Here is a 23990-nt window from a genome sequence, read left to right on the forward strand (position 1 = left end):
TGCCGATCCTTACTACTTCCGAGGCCATTCTCCTCAATGTGACACCTATCCCGCGACCGTTCCTTTAACGTGTGAGGTTGCAGAAACTACATTCACCAGTTACATGTTTTGACTTCGTGCTTGTTTCATTGTTGAAATAGCTTACTTGTTTCACTGAACAAGTAAACCTTCAACAATGAGAAAATATAAAAACAACAAATCGGTACGAAGGTTCTGTGGAAGTTTGAACTCTCTTGGTCAAATTTTGTAAGGGCAATTTTGATCTTTCGTAGATACAAGAAAGTACTGTACATGAGAAAGATAGAGAGATTCTTCTGACATCTATTAGTAAAAGCAACTGGTTTCAAGTCATTTTATTACATTTGGTTTCTGAAGTTTGGAAGTGGAGGCACTAAAAGTAAAAGGCAAACCTCTTGCGGCAAATATAAATGCAATTAAACAACAATTCTATTAGTGCCAGGTAGTACTTAGGGAAGTGACACATCAAATCTTACGGACGGAACACAATTTCAAAAGCCTTTTATTTGTTAAGTACGACCAACTGGTTGATTACACTTCGAGTATAAATTTATATTAGGTTATTTGCTTTGCTTACTTGTTTTCAGAATGATATTATTTTTTATAATATGTAAAATGAAGTTTCTTGCTTCTTTTCTAACGGACGGGACACCAAATGCAGAGACAAGTTCGGAGTTATTTCCTAGAGAACTACAAGCCTTTTTCTTGCAAACAATAATGTTTGGCAATAGAACACAGAATAACTGAGGGGTATAAATGCAAAAGTGGCAATCTCCATTCGGCCGAATTTTTCAGGACGAGCGATTAATTGGTATCTCGTAAACCCCATAAGATTTTAACGTACAGATTTTTTGGCATAGTAGATCGTAGCAATATTAAAGGGTTGAACATAAATTTTCTCCAGAGAAAGTTCCTCATTTTATGTAATTACTGTTTCAAAATTGGAGATTGCAAGTTTTGAAAATGAACGTGGACTAGTGAACTAGTACAGACTTGTTGACTCATTGCAAGCTAGTGAGGAAGTTTGGAACGATTCCAGGCAAGCGACACGGTCGCCATGGCAACGTCTGACGCCAAGGGGCCTCTCATTGGCTGTAGTGGAGATTGTCACTTTTGAACCGAACCAGGTAGTGGAGATTGCAAGTTTTGCAAAAATTGTGATATTCGCCTCAGTTTTTACTGGAAAGATGTAGGTTTTGATCCAAACAGACTTTACCGCTCGGTCGGGGACACTTAAAACAATACAGTCCCACCTCTAACTCAATTTCTCAAAAAATTGGAGATTGCCACTTTTGCATCTACACCCCTCAACTGTTTCCCTGCAAAATTGGCCGTTTCAAGTTCAGTCACATGACTGGATAACAGTGTCGCAAACTAACGTCCCCTACATGTCTCAAAAGAAGCTCGTCAGGCTCCATGTTAAGTTAGACGGTGTTACATTCAGAAAACAAATAAAATAAGCGGAGTTTTGTTCTATTTCAATAATTAGAATATTTATCGCTCTTATCAGGTACTTTTCAAATTAATACAAACAAAATTAAAATTTCACTCAAATGTTTATTTTGGCGCGGAATGGCTGTGTGCTAAATTTAATATCATTTTACATCAAAACTCACCAATAACTAAAAGAACAACCTATTAATGATAAAATGTCGTGATGTTGAATTTTGAATGGAGATTGTACATTTTAGAACTGTGCATTTTAAAATATCTTAATTATGAAAGACGAATATGCCAATCTGCGAGTATCATGCTATCCTGGAATGTTATACAACCTTGCTTAAGATATTTGTAATTTTGGTTGTAGAAAGACAAGGGGCATTGGGAGAATTCCATTTAATAAATGGCACTGTCTAGTTGCGTCACCTAGCTGTACACAGTAGTAGTACTTCCTAGCAGTAAACAGTGATGTTAATAGATATCGCTATGTGCGTTATCACTTGCTTGCTTGACGCTAATACATATCGATATCTGCAGGATTGTTGTGTTCAAAGAAGCCTTTGAATTACTGCACATGGTTGGAGTTTGAGGTGATTGGTGGGCAAACTCAAAAGATATAAGAAAATAAATCTGTTAAGTTTAAACAATTAAAGTGTTTAACTAAGCACGATTTTAGCTCATAGTGTACAGAAGGACGAAGGTTTGGCCCCGAAGTTCGACAGCATTTTATTTCAGAGATCTTGATTTACAATGGAAAGTGTTCACTACGCAAATGTATAATTGACAAATGTAATACAAAATAAAGATGAAGTAATATGTTGTAATTTGTGTTTCGAAAATAAATTTCCAGAAAGATATGTATTTTTTACAAATTTAGTGTAACTTTCTGTTAGGTGGTTTCCTTTCTGCTTTTTTGTCTTTCTGAAACAACATTCGGTTACAAGAACACTGATAACGTTTATCTTACTTTGCTTATCAAACTTCCTCTATATACATGTAAATACAATATTTTCATTGGTAAGTATAATGTTCACCTATGCACAATCATAATGCGATTTCATCTTATATAATCTCTTATCAGTAATTACTCATCTATACAATCTCCACACAAATATATCTTATCAAGTGAATATCGCTCAATTCTCCAAATTACCATAATTAATAACATACCATAATTAGATCATCCATCTTGGATACTCCATCCAAACCATAAACTAAATCAGCCGTCACACAAATTTTTCACCCATACCTCTACAAAATCTAATAAAACCTAACATAGACAATCACAAACACCAATATAAAATATATTCCGACGCCTGATATTCACATCAGTAGCACCTTTCTCTTATTGTGTGCGGATATGGATTGCATTTTATTTATGTACTAGTTAAAATGTTCATTCTCCACACGAGGACAGATTTCTGAACAGTAATTGTACCTCTTTCTCCCTTAGGGCATGTACTTCAACGAAAGTATATTGAAAAAAAAGGCCATACAATTTCTATTTTTGGCATAAATGTTGAACACCTCTTAAGATACGCCCTTGAATCAAAGGGACATGATAAATCTCTAGCTTCAGCTAAGTACTATGTTCCAAAATCATTTTAAACGGGTCAGTCGTTTTCCCATGACTCCCAAAAACTATGGATTCGACAGTACAATGTTTAATGTGCGAAATAAATTTGTACTGAGAATAATTTCTGTACGTTATGAAGAGGTTAGTAGCACGTTGAGGGGGAAAATGACAGGCAGTAGTGTCCGTAAATGGGAGGGTTATGTAATATAATAATACATATATTTTTTGCCGGAACAAAAAAAAAGTGACCATATTATGGAGATATCTGTTAAAGGAGATTTCACTGTATTACCACAGAATGTTAATTATATTCTAATTGGAATACCTCTTGTAAACGGAGCAATAGCTCTGTAATGGATAAAATGATAAATAAACAAATTAATAAGTACATATAAATAATTCATCATTTTACATGGTTTTCTTGAGGATATTCAAGAAATTTTATTTTAAAATCCCTTAAAAATTTACTCTATAGCGTTGGAAAATTTTAACACTGCGAGTCTACATATTGGTTACAATGTTATCTCATAAACATATTGCATATGGTACTTATGTCTTTTTTGTTAGAATTTTTGTCAAAATTATTCTTTATTTTGAAGTTATCGATAAACATAATTCACCTCCCAGCTAAGAAATGACTTTGTTCTATTCCAATTTCCTTAGCTATAAGAGCTGAAAGAAATCCATATGCTATTATGAAGGGTGTTGTATGCATCTATTCCTACCAAGCTAAATTGCTTAAAAAACAACCACTCCTCGCATTGATGATTAACTGGCGACACGTTATATGAAGTAATCAATAGCAGGGGAATGACACAATTGTGTTGTTTGATGTCTTAGAGGAAATATGTTATTATCAAACACTGCGATCACGCCATTTCCAGCCAAATCAATAAGGGCTTACTAAATTGAATACAACTACTAAGTGCATGTCCTACAAAAGTATCATACATTCAAAACAAAACGTTCTCTAAACTCACGAACATCTAGCAGTAGTGTAACCAAGAGGAGCCTAACTCGATTCAAGCCCCCTTGGTACAATAATATCGAAAATAGGTTCTACTTGTGTGCAGTATGTTCCTTTTGTAAACACAATATACAAATATTGGCAGTCATTTTTTAAAAAGTAGATCTATCTTTAACCATGCATAAGATTTTTAGTAAATTGGTTACATACCTTTTGGAGCTCTTTCTCGCTAGCATAGGGTAACAGCACCAGTGATGCGTCCGACTAAAGATGTACTAATGGCCGGACGCATATTCTGACAATAAGAAAACACGAAAATACACGAATTTAATTGTTACAAATAATATTTTTACAAAATTTTGTACTTTACGAAATATTGAAAAACATTTTTAAAAATATTACAGCACAAATCTTTAGAGTACAACAATACAAAAAAACCGCATTTACATGATGTTATGCTGCTGTTTCAAAGCAAACATACATCAGTGTTTTCTTTCGATTTTTTAATTAAAAATCATACATTAGAACATATTTTTAAACTTTACAGCAAATGAAGTATTAACATGTAGTTTTAATTTCTTGTAACACAATATAAATTGTAGCATATTTGTATCACTTGTTAAAGCAATCAAAACATGAGTCTTTTTTTCTTCCAGTAATCAGTTGTAAAGTATTTAAATGGCAATTAAATTATTTCAAAACGAACGATCAGGCAAATCATTCGTTTTAAAATGGAAAATAAATTGTAAGAATTACATACCAAAGTTGAAATATAAAATAACACCTTTTTGTTTTAAGCTTTGGTATAAACAAAAAGTCTATTTTTGTAATTTTTTGTGAATTTTTGATATTGTAACACTTTGATTTAATATATCTTTATGTTTGAAAGATACAAATTTAGCAAAGTGTCACTATTTTCCTTCTAGATTTTTAGTGTTTCGATTCGTATATAGATTTGCATATATATTTGCTAGAGTTTTAAAATAAACATCATGCATTTGTTAGTGAAACTAAAATTCAAAATGTAAAATGTAAAATTTAAAGCTAATTATCTTCAAACAAGAAACATGATTAAGTTCTTTGGAATAGCTTTAGCACAATGGATTGTAACTAACATTTTAAGTGCTTATGATGTAAGTTGAATTTATACTAGCCTCGTGCATACGCGTACATTTCCGCATTATGCAGCTTCCGTACTACCTTTTCAAGGTGAAATGGATATTCGTCGTGTTTTTGTGGATATCTGTAATTTAACCACAGTCTTTTGATGATGATAGGTCTTTAACCACTTACCTTATTAACCCGAGTATACTCGGAATCCTGTTATGTATAATATATTATTAACCCGAGTTTACTCGTAGGATCTGTAACAAACGTTTGCATTTTTTTGTGAACCCGAGTATACTTGCTGCAGAGTTAACTCGGGATAATAATGTTAAGGTTTTTGTTAAAGGATTTATGACGTCATAGCACCGTCAATTATATATTTTGTTTCAACCGTTGTTTGTGGCATCAAGTGTACATTCCAAAAAGCAAATAAAAAATGTGTAAAATAGGTAAAATATTTGTGACTAAAATATGTAAGGCAAGTGGTTAAAAATGTTCTTAGGCTCTTCATTACTTGGTTCAAGCACTTGAACAATCCCAAACGTCTCTTTGCCTACATCATCAAAAACTATAACTAAACCCATCATCTTTCTTCGAAACAGTTTTGATAGTGTTAATAATAACATCATACATGTTAAATCACTACTTTTTTTTTTTATTGAATTCCCGAAATTATTCTATGGATTGACAGAAGCTTATAGTTTCATTGCAGGTGTTATATGTATGTGTGTGGTATTTTATTTCTCGGTAACTACTGGTCGATTCTGAAACAAATTTGATGGACAAGTCTAAGGAATAAAGATCGCTCTTGATCACGGACCAATTTTACACGTTGAAAAGTTTTGAGTTCGGTTTACCAACAGTGATCCACTTGTTAAAAATAAAGAAGAAGAAGAAGAAGTGTTTGACAACTGACAAGATTTTGTCAGTCTGGATATGAGCTGAGCGAATTTTGATTCAAAATGATGTTTGGATTTATTATTATTATTATTATTATTATTATTATTATTATTATTATTATTATTATTATTATTATTATTTAATTTAGATGTTGGTACTTTGGGAGCATAACTAAATCAAAGTTTAGAAGTTTTGGTTGGTACGAATTTTCCGCACCTTGTTTTGCTATTTAGTATTGGAATTAGGTCAGTTAATTATAAACTGCTATTACAAAGAGATTGTATCCCTACTCCCTCAAAATAGGAAAAGTACTAGGCTTGAGGAGATTGTGCCTTCTCTTTGGTCAGCCATGTATAGTGTCTGGGGATTTAAGAAAGTTATGGTATGGGTACATAGACTAAATCTTCTTAGAAGTCGAAGGATAATGGACTTTATTTCTATACTATAAAAAGAAAAAACTTTCTTATTTTACACATACAATTCTATGAGTAAAAGTTAGGAAAAGATAACCTACTTACTATAGTTGTTCCCTTGAGGGAAGCGTTGTTTCACTGTTGATTAAACAAATCAGATAAAAGATAAAATATCTAGGTTATAAAGCATATCTTTGTTGAAGAAGAATATACAATAGGAGCTTTTTTATGTCCGGAATTATGGAATCTGTGCCATCTTGGGGTCAAAGTAACGAATCCGTCTCATGTACTTTTTTTTTTTTTTTTTTTTTTTTTTTTATGACTCAGTAGAAGATTGCGTGCAAGTTGTAGGAAGAAGATCCTACAAGAATTCCTGGTCTATTGCAAAAGAATCATTTGCTCTTCGGAACAATTTTAAAATGAAAATGAAAATATCAAAAATTATAAATGAAACTAACCGTGTTGAGAACCTGATCCATCTTTGTTTTTTGCCCATCTCTCTCTATAAGATATACTTACTGGCTGACCGATCAACGCCTAGGCCAAACTACTTAGTACTATGTTGAGTGTTTCAGCGGAAATCATTTCTCCATATATATATATATATATATATATATATATATATATATATATATGGAGAAATGATATAATATAGTAAATTTCTGCTCAAAATAATATAAAAACTATTTGACCTATGCAGTTCAAAATTTCTCCATATGCTAACCCACCTCAATAATACATGTTCACTTTTTAATTTGCAACTAGCTTTCATAGTTCGTTTATATGAGGCGAGTCCAGAAAGCAAGTTTTCCTAGGACAGTAAACGCGAAAGAGACAGAATGATCTTGAAATATTTATTGTCACAGATACAACAAAAATGACACCACTTTTCAACACTTTCACTACCAGAATTCAGACACTTGTCATCCTGTAGAATCAAATTTTGTATTTCGATGTCGTATAACATTCAGCAGCCTGGAAGTGGAACCAGTGTGTTACTGTGGCTCCCACCTGACTCCCAATTTCTTGAAGCCCATGGTATCATGTATCATGACATTACGCGTAGCAGTGATCGGGAATTTTGTGGTAACTGGTTTCCAGGGTTGCCAACTTTTCTTAAGAAAAAATCTGGACGGACAATCTGTTTTGGAGCCCCCCTTCCCTGCGGGATTTCGACGTGGATGGTTCATTATTGATGTTGTCTTCATTATCATCCATCATTGTATTTAAATATAACTTTATAACTTAACGTCGAAGAACAGAATAATATTGCACAGAACAGGTTAATGTAAACAATGCGATTACGCGCCAAACCAAAAGTGAAGCAGAAGACGCAGACACTGGTGGCAGATCTGGCAGACTACCGGTACCCGGTATAATTAGTGTGGCGGCCAATCGCTGAAGTGAACACTAGTGTTACTGCCACTGTGGTAGCAGTCGTTTTTATGCAGAGGTTGCAAAAACAATATTTTTAGCACTGCACTCCTTTGTAAAAATGCACCAGTAAAATATTAATTAACTTTGAAAATTGATAAATCGGGACAACATGCATTCCGACGAGTGTCCGGTCGGGACGCGGGAAAAAGTCAAAAATTGGTACAGTCCCGACAGAATCGGGACAGTTGGCAATCCTGCTGGTTTCTGAGTTATCGTGAAGCGACGGTTCTCCAGGCTGCCACATCAGGTTCACGAGGTTCTTTGTTGCGAGAGATGGCTGCACATTTCGCAAAAGTTGACTCCGAGATATGACAAGTGCCTGAATCCCAGGGGTAAATATGTTGAAGAGTAATACCATCTTTGTTGTATCTGTCGAAATAAATGGTTCAAGGTCTGTGTGTCTTCTTTGTGCTTATCGTCTTAGGGAAACACTTTCTGGACTGCCTAGTATTTATTTTTTTAAAAAAAATAATGAAATATGGTATCTCTGAGGAGACCATGTATGTTTTCGGGGCAATTCGAAGTCCTCACATGTGGTCTACAGGGAGGGAAGAAGAATCCAAGAAACGAAGATAAGCCTCGCTGTCCATGCACTGTTGCCAAGTGCAGTCAATGGCTGCTCTTTACATTTACTATACTTATGGTTCGGTAGTAAGACCACTAACATATAGCACTATCCTTAGAAAATGTGAGATCTTGATGGACATCATGTCTTTACGATTTTCTCCGGGTTCTTTCATTTCCTCCACATTCTCATGTCACCAATTTTTTCACAATTATAGTATTCACTTGAATTTATTACATATTATTTTCTTTACCCTGTCGGACATCAACCCAACAATTACATTTTATTTTTCATGCTTTTTATAATCTAAAAGCACGACGATTGATTGAACATCCGTTGGTATTTATTAAACATACGGGAAAAGAAAATGTGTACAGTTTTCTGTGTTCTTCAGTAGACGTTATTGATAAAATTGAAGATAAAGCATGATGAGAAAATCGATTTTCAGCACAAACCACCTCCGTAACATTTTTGTTCGCACTTTCTTTGAAAGCTACGTACAGTATAACCAATTTGTAGTTGATGTATTCCTATTACAATGCCTTTCTTTTTTAACTTGTTTACTATCGTGTATAGGAAAATGAAGATTTGTTATGCTCATATCGTCAGGGTTATTCAAAGCCGTGACCTAATGACGTCAGAATACAACGCACTCTGTGTTTATCCACAACAGCTTTTCTTCCTTTACGTTCTGCAAACCAAAACAAACCGGAAACTTTTATCTTCCTTCCCCGACCCCCCCCGCCCTCTCTGTACTTATACTTACGTAGGAAGATAACGAATGACTCATGCCTTTTAAAATTTCTATATTCTATGCACAGACGAACACTGTTTTCATTAATTTCAAAAGAATATTCTACAGTCACAAATTTTCGTTGGTGTGTTAACCGGATACCTAGCGGATACTAGCCTATGTTTCTATAACAAGTTTTATTCGATCTATTCTATGTGCAGCGAATCCATAGAAATACTATCGTATTTTGAAATGGTATCACGTCGCTTTAGATAATGGCATTTAAATGAAATGAAATTTGTCACATTTGAAAGAAAACTCATATATATATATATATATATATATATATATATATATATATATATATATATATATATATATATATATATATATATATATATATATATATATATATATATATATATATATATCGGGTGTTTCAAAACAACACCTACAACGTTTGGGACGTGATTCCTCACACAAAGATAAGACAAAAAGTATAGACCAACCTGGGTGCATTGAAAAATTGGACTTTAAAGGTCCATAACTCAAAAACTATAGGATCTACCGTAGTCGGGTCAAGACTTCACTTAGGAACTAGTATGTGCCCTATCCAAATATCCATGCTTCAGAATCCTGTGGTACTATACTTCCACAACAAGTTTTATAGAGATAGTTGGTGAATACTTCAAGTTATATGACCATAGCCAAACTCCCTCTGAAAAATTGCTGCGTGGGTACCTTAGGATTCTGAAACATGTATTTTCGGATAGTGCACATATTAGTTCCTAAGTGAAATCTTGACCCGACAGCCGAAGGTCCCATAGTTTTGGAGCTAATGATCTTTAAAGTTCAATTTTGGTGTTTTCGGCAGCCTATAACTCCGAAAGGAAGCATTTATGCACCCAGGTTGGTCTGTACTTTTTGTCTTATTTTGGTGTCAGGAATCACCCCCTAAACGTTGTCGGTGTTGTTTTCAAACACCTGTATATATATATATATATATATATATATATATATATATATATATATATATATATATATATATATATATTTATATATATTTATATATTTATATATATATATTACTATACCTCATAGACATTGAATGTAAATCTATGAGTACCGATGTAGACGTCAAGACGATATTTCCATTCACGCCAGACACGCTCAACCAACATACGTATCTGATGAAATGGACCGGATGACAGTACCGAACGAACTTGCACTTGTTGCAGGTTTTGAGGCAAATGGGGGTGCATAGACACAATCCTTTACGTAATCCCATTAAAAAAAAAGTCACAGACTGCAGAGTCAGGTGACGTCGGCGGCCACTTGTAGAAGACATTATCATCTTTTCCGGCACGTCCAATCTATCTTCCTGGAAGTCGCTCATTCAGATGTTCCCGAACATGTAAATCCCACTGAGGAGGTGCTCCATCTCGTTGGAAAATAGTCATTGCCTTTTTTCTTTTTCTTCTTCTAATTGTGGAAATACCCAATTAGTGAGCACAAAATAAACATGAGTGAATTTACCTTTTCTGTGTTTGATCCCGTCCATTATTGACATTGTTGTCCATCGTTGACAAAAGTCCATCCATGCCCAAAAGTATTTGAGTTTTTCTTTCGAATGTGACCAACTTCATTTAAATACGATTATCCAAAAAACGACGTAAAACCACTTTAAAGTATAATAGTATTTATATGAACATGAAGTTTTTCCAGAAACAATTGTTTCAAACTTTTAACTAAGGTGTATAAGTTTACAATAATCAATTCAGGTAGATTTTAATAGTTGAACATCAATATTTAATTTAAAAAATATCTCGACATAAAATCGAGAATAAGCAAAATTTCTTGAGCGGATCAAAAACTCGCTGTGAAGTTGGTTTATTATTAGGCTCACAAAGTACAATAACAGGATGTGTAACGAACTTTTCTAGGATAACCTGCAATTCCATCGACATTCCTTACATACTCATGTGAGTCTGTGTTCTGATTGGGAATTATTCCGAACAGGCTCCAATGGACTATAGGCGGAGATAGTCGAATCGAGGTGAATGAGTTATCTCAGTATCCCCCCCCCCCCGCAAAAAATATTATTTTTATGTTTATAAAAATTGATAACTTTAGGATGTACAATGCTCCATCATGTCTCAACAGTCTCTGCCTATGTGCAGGATGAATCACTTAAAAGATTTCACAACTCTCGAAACAGCGTATTTCTATCATGGTACATATTAAATTTTATATGTGCCACCTCTGAACACATTTTTAAAAAGAAGAAGAAGTAGGACTGTCACTTGTATACCATGTGAAGTAGTTTAACTTGTATGAAGTGATATTTTCTCAATTGGAACGCTAAATCGGTTCCAAAAAATATCGTATTTCGCTATCTCTCCAATTGTTACTCCTCCATGTAGATGAATATTGAAATGAGAAGTAGCAATGGATTTCTACCACTTTAGCTTTTAGTAGAGACCAGCATCAATTACCCGCTTCGTTGGCTTAAATTAAGAAGAAATAGCAATATGTTCCGTTAGTAAGTCACTTTTTACTATTACTAAAGCGCTCTTTGATATTGATCATTTTCGATTATTTTTATGTATGCCCTTCCCTTTCCCATGTTGCGGGGCACGGCATTGGAAGTGTCATTGTTCATCTCAGCGACACGAAAATCTATGAATTCGACACTGATATTGGTCATTTCGATCATTTTTATATATATGTTCCCCCTCCCCCAAGTTGCGGGGCTAAATTTGCATTTAAAAAACATCAGAAGTTTCACTGTTTATCTTAGCGATTCCGAAAACTATTGATTCGATACTAATATCGTTCATTTTCGATCGCTTTTAAATGTCTCTTCCCTCCTCCACCTCTAAGTTACACCGTCAAAGTGATATGACAAAAAACATCTTAGGTTTAAACTTCATCTAGGTTGTAAATTTGATCGAGATCGATCCAGTAATTCAAGAGCTATTAAGTTCCCCCTAAGGACCGAATCCATGGGGACTAGGGGGTCGCCCCCCTAAATTTTCACTGGTCCCCGTAAAATTTTCACGGTAAGCTTGCAAATGAACAATAATATGATGATGAACTATAATATGGTTGGGTCCGGCCCCCTAACATCTACCGGCCCCCCTACATATTTAGGCTGGCTACGGGCCTGATCCCCCCTAAGTTCTAACGTCAAAGTGAAATGATATAAAAACATATCAGGCCCGAACTTCATTTGTGTTAAAAATTTGATCAAGCTTGATCGTTTGGATCAAGACTTATTAAGTTTTATTTATTTTTTAACTTCTCCCTCCCTTCCCCTAAGTTCTATCGTCAAAGTGAATAGATAAATACCATTCCAGGCCCGAACCTCATCTATGCTGAAAATGTGATCGAGATCGGCCGGGTGATTCAAGAATGATGAAGTCACAAAGACAGTCACTTTCATTATTATTTTTTACATATATATCTCTCCCTCCTCCTCCCCTACGTTGCACCGTCAATTGACAAGCATTATCCTAGGCCCAAATGCCATCTATCGTGAAAATTTGATCAAGATGGTTGGGTGGTTTAAGAGTTTATATTATATATATATATATATATATATATATATATATATATATATATATATATATATATATATATATATATATATATACAGGGTGCGGCACGTAAAACCGGCCCGTAAAGTGAACACATAAAATGAAATGTAATGTATTGAATATGACTACTCACCTTCACAGCAGGTGCTGAAAGTGTCCTCCGCCTACTTCAACACACATGTGAGCACGATTGAGGAGATTCATATATACCCTTGTCAGTTCTTGTGTTGTAATGGTATTGGTGACATCCTGGATCCTGGTCTTGAGTTCTTCAATTGTGTGTGGATTTGTTTTGTATACTCTTCCCTTTAACAGTCCCCATAAGTAAAAGTCACACGTGGACAAGTCTGGTGACCGAGGAGGCCACAAGCCTTTGCTGATTGTCCTCTCTGGTGTAAACATCTTATGCACAAGGGACAATGATGCAGCTGATGTGTGGCATGTTGCACCGTCCTGCTGAAAGTAACATAACTGACGCTCCTCTTCGGTCAAGTGTATATAAAACTCCTCCAGGATTCCCATATACACGTCACTGTTCACTGTCGTCTCAAAGAATATGGGCCCAATAACGCGTGTGGCGGAAATGGCACACCAAACACCAATCTTCTCATCATGCAAGGGTACCTGGTGGATTGCGTGTGGATTTTCTGTCGACCAATACCGGTTGTTTTGGGAATTTACGTACCCAGACAGGTGGAACCACGCCTCGTCACTCATGACGAGCATTAGTGGATCCAAGAAACCACTGGCAACAGTAGCGTACCCAGGAATTTATTTCGGGGGGGTTCAAACTAAATATGAAGCTATTTTATATTAAAATTGCTAAAATTGCCCCTAAAATTAGGCTAAATTTTTAAAAAGTCGAAATTTCGGGGGGGGTCCGGACCCCCGTGTCCCCCCCCTTCCGTACGTCCCTGACTGGCAACATTGCTCAACAGCCATGAACAGAAATGCACCCTCTTCTGCAGGTCAGGCTCCTTCAGTTTTTGCACAACACATCCGGTACGGTTTTAACTTCAGTCCCCTTAAAACACGTCTGCAACTTCTCTCACTCGCATGAAGCGGTTGACTCAATCTCCTGGTTGACTTTCGAGGACTTCTTGTCATTATCTCCTCCACCTGCATCTTTAATTCAGGTGTGCAGACAGATGGTCGTCTGTTCCTGGGAGCATTTTGAACCGATCCTGTACGCCGCCATTTTTCAATCAATTCCTGAATGGTGCTTTTTGCTGGCACAGAACGTCCTGGAAATTTCTCCCGAAACAAATTCTTTGTTTTCACAAAAGATCCAGTGAGAATGAACCCTTCAACAATGGCAACACGCTCGGGTATCGAATACGGTATTATCACACACTGACACTCACCCGGCTTAACACAACGAGGCCTTTTTCTCAACTGGCTTCGACAAGTTTCACTGGCTGCGGCTGCACGTGACTGCTGCAGGTCACGTAAGTCGACCCGACCTCGACACGCCATCTCTTGGTAGGAAGGTAGATTATTTAAGTGTTGCCAAAAACACAATATACCAGAATATTACGACGGGCCGGTTTTACGTGCCGCACCCTGTATATATATATATAAATCTTCCCCTTCCTCCCACTCCCCTAGGTTCTACCGTCAAAGTAAAAATATATATTTAAAAAAAACTTTCCAGGTCCGATCCTCATATATGTTCAAAATTTGATTGAGATAGGTTGGGTGGTTCAAGAGTTATTAACTCACGAACATAGTCACTTTTGTTTTTAAATATGTTGATTTTAGTATATCTATGTGTGTGTGTGTGTGTGTGTGTGTGTGTGTATGTGTATGTATATACTGTATATGAACATTTCTGACATTATCAGAGCTCGAATGTTTATTTTTGTAAGCATTTTGGATTGTCAAAAACTAAAATCAAATACGAAAAAACAATTTCTTTTCGCGATTCGGAAAAATTAACTTTTTGTAGATGCGTTCCTATGACACTAAGCCGTCGAATTGTTCAATTTAATTAGGTATACGAGAGGATTTTTTTGAAATTAAATGAAGTATGTCATTTGAATCAAAGTTGAAGCAGTTAAGCAGAATTCCAGTGATAAGAGAATAATTGTTTGCATTACATTCCACGTCATGAGATTGTTTAAACAATAATGGTATGAAGTAGTTCAACGCCATATGTGATACATACTTCAAGAAATGTTTGCTTAGTCAATGTGTATTTATCTTTACTTAGAGGCTTTTCAAGAATTGTTTGATTTATTTTTACAGATAGGAATAGTCGCCACTTGGTTATTATGAACTCGGCCCATAAATAGATCATTAGCAGCATTCCATGTTCTCATTAAGAGGATTTTAAGTAGAAATACGCATGATGCATAATTTTGCCCCTTGCTTTTTGTTTACATTTTCAGTAACAATATTTAATTTTTTTTTACTCAACTGCAACGAAGTTTCATTTTTTTTTAACTCACGTTCATTTGGTTTAATATCCCATTATCAGCACCTCGACAATATGAGATGGAACCTAAAATTTAAAGTGCTATCCGAATCTTGCTCGCATTTTTATACGGGATAAGATTCCTCACCAGAAATCGAACCCGAAAGCATGTGAACAAAAAGTAAATATATTAGCTACTTGGACTCGAAATAGCACTTACTTAAGATTTAGGTATGCAGGGTTGCCATAAAAAGGAGCGGAATAATGGCACGAAATACGTTATTGATGTTTTAGAAGAACCGAACAGTGAGATTTTTACTTGTATTAAAAGTATGTAATTAGTTAATAGACGAGCAACACTTTAAACCACAACTGAATCATGAAGGAGAAGGGCAGTATTGAAGTTCAGAACGATTGGTCAAGTTTAATGGTAGGCATTCAGTGGCGGCGATTGGACGGTAAAAGTGGAGGGGCAAAACATAATCTGAACATTTGTATATCAATGTTAGTTTTCCTGTTTGTTTCTAACACTTTGTTTGACGAAAGGTTGTATAATTAATGGGATACTATCTTTTTCAGTTAAAATACCGTATATCGTATTCCATATTTTATTATATAAATTGACAAAAGCATCGCAAGTAGGTACTAGCCCTTTGTACTCTTAAACAACGAAAATGTAAGAAGAGATTTGATTCCTCGCTCATAAACATCTTAAAATTCTGTCTGAAAAATTGTGATCAGATTATTTAATAACAAATTTGCAAAACAAATCAATAGAAAGGATAATATTAATCATAGTAATGAATAATGAGGCTAGTTTTGCAGAAATTATATTGGAACTGGGTATTAATGAACCACTTATATTTTTAATTTCACTCATGTCATTAAATGTATGTTATTACTAAGGCCCGGATTTTTATGTAAAAACATATCTTTTCCAAACATGTACAAGACCAAAACAAAGTTTATTAACCCAATTAAGAGCCTGCAAGTGTAAATTACAAATTTTATTTCACATAAAACTATATATTTTCTGAAAAAAGTTATGTAAATAAATATTTTGGATATTTTTGTAATAAATACATATTTTTAATAATTTTCCGTTATTTTATTCTAAATTTCCCAATGAATTGTTTTTTTCTTTCTCTCGAAAGAAATTAACATCGAAAAAAGAATAGGATACATAAATCGATCTATCATATTTACAAGCAATTTCGCACCTGCAGAAACAGCGTCGTCTTAAATTCTGATTATCAGCTCTGGGGTAACTTGTGCCAAACAAAAAGCGTCTAAAGGAGCTTTGTACTTTAAAGCAAAAACTGAGGGGAGGACGAGTGACCGTAAGTGAAGGGGAGGTAATCGTAGGCACAGCACTATATTTTATATTTTATATCGATATATTTTTTTTACTGTATATTTATATTTCAATCTAGACATTTGACGTTAGTGCCTTATATACATAACAAAGTATAGAAAAAATCCCCCGATCTTTTACTTTCTCCAACACGATGGGGTACCTGGCTCAATGCAATAGTAGAAATATATTATGCAGAGAATTTTGAAGCATTTGTATCTGCAATAACATTCAGACGACGCTTCATCCATTGAAATTGTTCAAAATTTAGTGACATTGGCTTGAAATGTGAATTTGATATATATATATATATATATATATATATATATATATATATATATATATATATATATATATATATATAGATAGATAGATAGATAGATAGATAGATAGATATAGATATAGATATAGATATAGATATAGATATAGATATAGATATAGATATTTATATAGATATAGATATAGATATATATATGGCAGTTTCGGTTTCTTGACTCACTCTAAAAAAATGAAACTATGAAACTACAGGAGATTTATTGAGTACTTCTGTTAAAGAAGTACAGTGCGTTGAAAGAAAGCTGAATGTTCTTTCTGCTTCAAAAGCTAAAGTCGTAAGAAAAAAATTTAAGGATTTGTTTGAGAAAAACATTGACTATGAAATCCTATGTAAAATATCTGAAGTATTGGAAGACCAAAACACAAGTGAAGTTGATGGTGTGAATATTGGTGATATGCCCCTTCTCAAATACTCGAGGTTAACATTGTGTGATGTAGAACGTTCGTTTACTCAATATATGGCATTATTCCGTGATAATAGGCATGCTTTACGATATACAATTTGGAAAAGACGATAGTTATTCACCGCAGTGCCTATGGAATTTCGACATCTGATGAATAGCAGCTGTTGGTATTTATTTTTCTTATGTTGGTCGTTTTCCCATATCTTTCCTTGTTATTTTTGTTAAATATTTTTTAATGTTTTGCAAATATTTTTTTCATTTTTAAGCACATAAAAAATTTAGTTTTTTAGCACATAAAAATCCGGGCCCTAGTTATTACTCTTAGAAAATGAAAGACAGTAAATACTACAAACATGCTACGACATTTAAAGAAATACTCAATTGTAATATTAATTGCTTTGAATTGCAATTAAATCGCAATTCCTGTAGCTTTCTTAACTTCACGGGAAGACAAATAACATACGTACTCATGGTAGGGCAAATATTATATGGCACCATTTATTTTCTATGAACCAGTAATAAATACAAAAATTTTACATTTCCACTATACATTAATGGGTCACTTCAAAAAAGTGCGGACAACTGCCCCCTCTAGCCCCCTAATCAGCGCCTCTGCATGTATTGTTTTTATAAGGACACGTGTCAAGAGAATTTAGGAAGAGTTATTGTTGTTGTTTGTTATTGAAGTTGTACTTTTACATGGAACTCTCGCCTGTATTATTGGTTCGGCAATTTATTTTCGTTCCACTCTCCACAAGTCAACAGGGCGACCTTAATTGACAACATTGTGCTCACGATTTATTCCATTTCCTTTTATACCCTATACCTAGGTACTCTCATATGGGCAAATTTTCAAGGACCACTCACTTTCATTAATAATCCATGTGCTCCATTAGCCTACTAAGGTTAAAATTGATTTCACGCCAATCGTCCAGTCATCACTCTTATTTTTAAAAGTTTCGAAGGTGTCATCGAAAATTTCGAATGTATATGAATATTTTTTGTCCTCTTCTAGGACATCATTCGTTTCCTAGTATGTTGTAAGTTATCCAGGATTTTAGTAGTGTAAGGAAACTATTAATTTTCTTTAAGATCCTTTATCAAGGTTTTTGCCACAATTTCTTTCACCCCAAATATCAATAAATTGTTCTGGTCAAGGTAAATGTAGGGGCTCTTTATAATACTGTTACTAATTTAATGATTGTCAAATAGAGATAGATTAGATTAGATTAGGTAAACATAATAATCTTTACTTTAAGGCTATTTAAATTAACGCCATCCGATAAATCTATTTAAAACACCCATTTAAAGAGTAATTAAATAAAAAAGGTACGAACCACCGCACTAACCTTTCTCCTTTCCATTTATTAAATTAAATCAAGTTATGTTGCAGAAATGTGAATTAGTGAAACATTAACAAATATTATTAGGCTGTCCAGAAAACTTCTAAGAAAACTTATTCCCAAGGTAAAACAACTCCTTGTTGATTTTTCACTTGAAATCACAAGTGCCATATTGTAGGATTGCCATTGTTTGTTTATAAAATATGAAAAAAAAAAAGATCGCCAGAGTATGTTTTAAAGAAAATTGTCTGAAAAACTTACCTTAATAATAAACTATCCGTTGTGGATATTTTCAGAAGAAACGATTCACATCACATTATATGGTCGATTATGAAATATGAACAAAATACTGAGGAGATTTTGAGGAAACAGTCTGAGATCAAGATTTAGATTTTTGAGTTTAATTTCCCTTTCAGTAGTGAAACTATATGAGGCGTAGATCTGATCCAAACATGAGCTGGGAATCGAACTCGGGTTTCCTCATGCTAAAGGCGCCTAGGGAGACTCAGGCTCGGTTCCTGGTGGAAACTCATGTGATAAATCTTACCTCAAAAATTAACTATCCAATGTGGATATCTTCAAAATAAATTCCTTACGTGCATTACAGGGTTGTTAGTGAAATGTTTATCAATAACACTTGAACAAAAGTGTTTGAGTACTCTGATAAAATCACAAAAAAAAAAAAAAAAAAAAATCCCAAGAGTACACAACCCCTTGTTTCTTCAAAAGAAATAATTTCAGAAGAATATTACATGGTTCTTAATTTTTATTTCTCAAATATGAACAAACGTGGCTAAATAGTTTTTTTTTTTTTTTTTTTTTTTTTTTGAGAAAATCATCTGGGAAAGATTCAATACAAAATTAAACTACCCCTTGAACTTTCCAGAAGAAACGGCTTACCTCAAGTTATAGCGTTGTTAACGAAGTATATATATATATATATATATATATATATATATATATATATATATATATATATATATATATATATATATGAAAAATGAAGAACAAAATCATTAGAGGAATTCTTAAGAAAATCGTTCGAGAAAATCTCACTGCAAGAATAAACTAACCCTTTTCTAATTTTTCAGGAGAAACTCTTAACGTCACATTACATGATACTTGATGAAATATTGATTCTGACATACAAACAAAATTGCCTCAGTTGTTTGTGAAAAATCCATTTGAAAAAAAAAAAAAAAAAACTCATACGTAAAATAACAGTTGTGAATTTTTTAAAAAGGAGAAATGACTTACACCGTATGTCTGTTAGTGAAATATTATATTTATTTATAAAATATGGACAAAATTGCCCGATTTCATTTTTGAGAGAATTGTTCAGAAATAACTGATCTCTTTTGCATATTTTCTACAAAAATGACTTATAACGTATTAAGGGTTTTTAATATTATATTGATTTTTGAAATACAAACAAAATTGTTATAACTGTTGTACAGAAAATCGCTAATTTTAGTTTTCAGTCTTCAGTAAACTATCCTTGTTTTTAATGGTATGAGAAAAACTCGAAAAATTTTCTACGGGAAGAATAAATAGACGAACAGACATCTAAAAATAACTTTACAAGGGCCTTGAATTGTGTAAATTTGTTGAATCTGTAACTCGATTATTTTCATGAATTCCATACTTTCTTCTCTCCCACCGACACAGGAAAGTAAAAATACGGACAAATAAATAAGCATATAAAAGAATAGGATCGGATGTATATACAAAAGGGTATGTGGAAACTCCACTGAAATTGATTTCATGGAAAGTAAGGAGAGCACAGTATTGCATAACCTTCTCGAACTTAAGCATTCTTACTTATTAGCAGGGCCTAAAATTGAGTGGAGTACTCCACACTTTGTGGAACTGTAAGAAAGGAGTGTGCAACTATAATTCTTAAAGTGTGGAGTGGTATTAATGTGAGTACCTTACTTTCTTGGATTATGGGGGCCGCGGTGGCTCAGTGGTAGAGCGTTCACCTCTGGTGCTTGGGGTCCCGGGTTCGATCCCAGCCCCCGCCAAGTGAACCTTGTGGTGAACAAACACCGTGTGCGTGGGTTTTCTCTGGGTTCTCCCGTTTCCTCCCACTTTCTTCATTCTACCATTTCATTCATTAATCATCATCACCGTCTCCTTTAGCCTAACCGGCATATCCGTGGGACGTAAAACTGAAAGATTTAATTTCATTTCATTTCCTTTCAACCAATTCTCCCATCATCATTCACTTGCCTTAATCATCCGTCTCCCTTAGCCTAAAAGGTCATAATTTGGGGACGTTAAACTGAAAGATTTAATTTCATTTCATTTTTTCTCGGATTATGCATTTAAACGCGTTTAGTGTGTCAAACTAAGTCTTACTGATTCAATACATTCATTGTGCAATGGATTACTCAATTCCATATAACTGCCAGTATGACATTAAGTCAGAGTAAATACGTATAGGTGTCTCCTAGATGGCAGGGAAAACCATTGCCAAATTTTAGGTGAAGGAATCTTTTAACTATATTTAGTTTCCAAACGTTTTCGGTTGCATTCATAAAACTACACGTATTAAAATATGCAACTAACTACACGTTTATCTGTTGTTTCAATAGGACATTACACTTTTCCGATCTAATGAAATGTGTTGTTTTGTAGATAAAAATTACACGATCCTTTGAATCCGTTATAGAAATATGTACTACCAGAGAAACATACATCAATAACCGCCAAAAATTTAGCCGAAGCAAGGTAGACTCTCAACAACCAATCATAACCCAGAAAATATTATCCGTTCGTAAGTTTCATGGGGAAAAAAACTCGCTAGCCGTCCCGGGTTAATTCTTTTTTCTATAGATTAGTGTTCGCTGTTTGGTGACGATGCTGCATTGTTGTCTTTGGTAAAGTAATTTCATTACTTTAGAAACAATAACGAAAATGGAACAGAGGAAGGAAATAAAGAAACAAAAGGTAAGCCAATGTTCCTTTAGTTCGTCTTTATGCCTGCAGACACGACACCTAACACATGGTTCTCGTCTAGTTGATTTACCGGTACTTTGTGCCTACAAGCAGCATAGGGTATTCAATTTTCCATGTTGCTGAGCGTTGGACATTAGGTCTATTTATTTTTATATGGAACATTGGAATTCAAAGCCTCAGTAAAATTATGCAGGGGTCCTTCCTGGAATTTTTTACTGTGGGCACCCATTACTGACTAAATATTACCCGGTTTTGAGAAATCGCGCTCACAGTCAGCAGTACAGGGGCGGATCCAGGGGGGGGGGCGATCGCGGCGAAGAGGAAACTTTCTTATTTTATATATATAAATAAAACCCATCCCAAAGTTTGAAGCCCTTAAAAGTAGCGGTATGGCAACCCACCGCCCCTTCCCCTAGAAGTCGCTCCTGGATCCGCCCCTGATTCTGGTCAGAAATACAACAAATTTTGAAAGAAACGGAACTGGTTTTGAAATTTTCAAGACCGGTTTCGGTTTTTCTAGAAACCGAAAAACAGGTTTTGTGCCCATCATTAGTAAGAAGTTTCCAATGTAAGTAAAGCTTACGAATGACGCTTACTTCTGAAATAAGAAATAATATTAAATTATTAAATTCTATTTTGTGAGCCATCTAGTGAGTGAGACAGGAACTACTGCTAATTTGGCGTAATCTGTTGATTTTTCAAATTCTTGTTTACGAAAATGGTTATGGTAAAAAAAAAATAATAATAATAAAAAAACATTTACGTAAATTTTGAAGTGCGCAAAGACCTTGAACGATCTATTTACATTAAGTGAGGGCTGGCTGTATATCAAAACATTTGTCCGTTATTCACCACTAGAACTTTTAATCGAATTCTACTGACATCTTGTTAACATTGTAAACAAAGATTGAAATGTATTCTTTAAGTGTTATGTCCCACGCGTATGCCTGCTAGGCTAAAGGAGACAGTGATGACTAAAAATGAATGAAATGACAGAATGAAGAAAATTGGAGGAAACGGGAGAACCTCGAGAAACCCACCCACACGATTTTTATCGACCACAAAGTCCACTTGGCGTGAGCTGAGATCGAACCAACAACAACGTGCACCAGAAGTGAACTCTGTACCACTGAGCCACCGCGGCCCCTAAAAAAGTTGAGAAGCCTAGGTTGGGAACAACTGTTATACAATGGATTGATAAATTATTTGCCCCTTGTTTTTATAATTTCAAAAGCATTATGAATAATAAGTCAGGTTAAGGCAACGTATGGTTTTTTAATACTTTTTAAAATCCAAAATAAAAATGACAAATTTATCGCAGATTATTCCATCTAACATGATTGCAATAACGGAAAACAATTATTAATTTATCGCTTTCGTTTTTCGTTTGAATATTTATCTGAACATACGAAAGAAAATAATATATGGCACTCTAATAAATCTTTTAAATTATTTCTTAGTATGCTTTTCCATCTTCATTCTTGTCAACCCTGTAATGATTCTCGTATTTTCAACCAGTTCTCGTCGTATTCGCTGTCTTTCAGATACTTCTTCGAAATTCCGCTTTCTTTTCCAAACCTAATAACTTCCTTCATTGCAAGGGCATCCACATGTGTTTACATCTCATCTGAACCATCTGTTTATGGATTTACAAAGTCCTCCTTAAATACATCGAACAATGATAGAAGTCGCAATACTTCTTTACACAACAATATTACACATAGAAGCTGCTATACAATTAAAAATTAACAAAATACATATGTTCCACATGTGGTAGCCTCATTCGTAAAGAAAGTTGTATTTCATTCAGCATCGGATATTCTGTTGATTCAATAATTTCAAAGAGAACTGTTGAATCCTGTCTCATCCAGTTAACTTCCTAGTCGAGTTCTTGTGCATACTGAACTGTTATTAGTATTGTAGAAGGAGCCGAAAAGTTTTGCAAATATTTTCCATTTCACCTAAAGTCATTTGTATGAGCCAAGGCACGGCAGCTATATTCATAATTTTCTTCTTTTTTCATCTTCCAAAATTATTAACAGTGCAATGTGATCTTTGATGTAGGGGTTTCTATTATTATTGTTGTCAGCGTAGTTAAAATTTGCCAAATGTCTCCCCTATTGGAGGCGTCTCTAGTTCTCCTGGACGGCTCTCATCGTATAGCAAGCGTTTCCTTAACGACAACCACCACTACAGCAACACAACAGTCTTTTCCACCATGGTCTTCTTTTCTGGCGTGAATTTGACTCTTTTTCTCTCTCTCTCCTCCTTTCTTCTCTCCCTAAACTCTCTGTACTGGAGTTGAAGATTATTCCATCAAATTCAGATTCAGGGATGTCGCTCAACAATTCGTCTTCTGATAGTTCGTTAATATGGTCATCTGAGCCAATAGTAGTAAGCGAATTGTGTGTATGAATCCCT

Source organism: Thermobia domestica, chromosome 15 (assembly GCF_964235325.1).
Source record: "Thermobia domestica chromosome 15, izTheDome1.hap1.1, whole genome shotgun sequence".
Taxonomy (NCBI): domain Eukaryota; kingdom Metazoa; phylum Arthropoda; class Insecta; order Zygentoma; family Lepismatidae; genus Thermobia; species Thermobia domestica.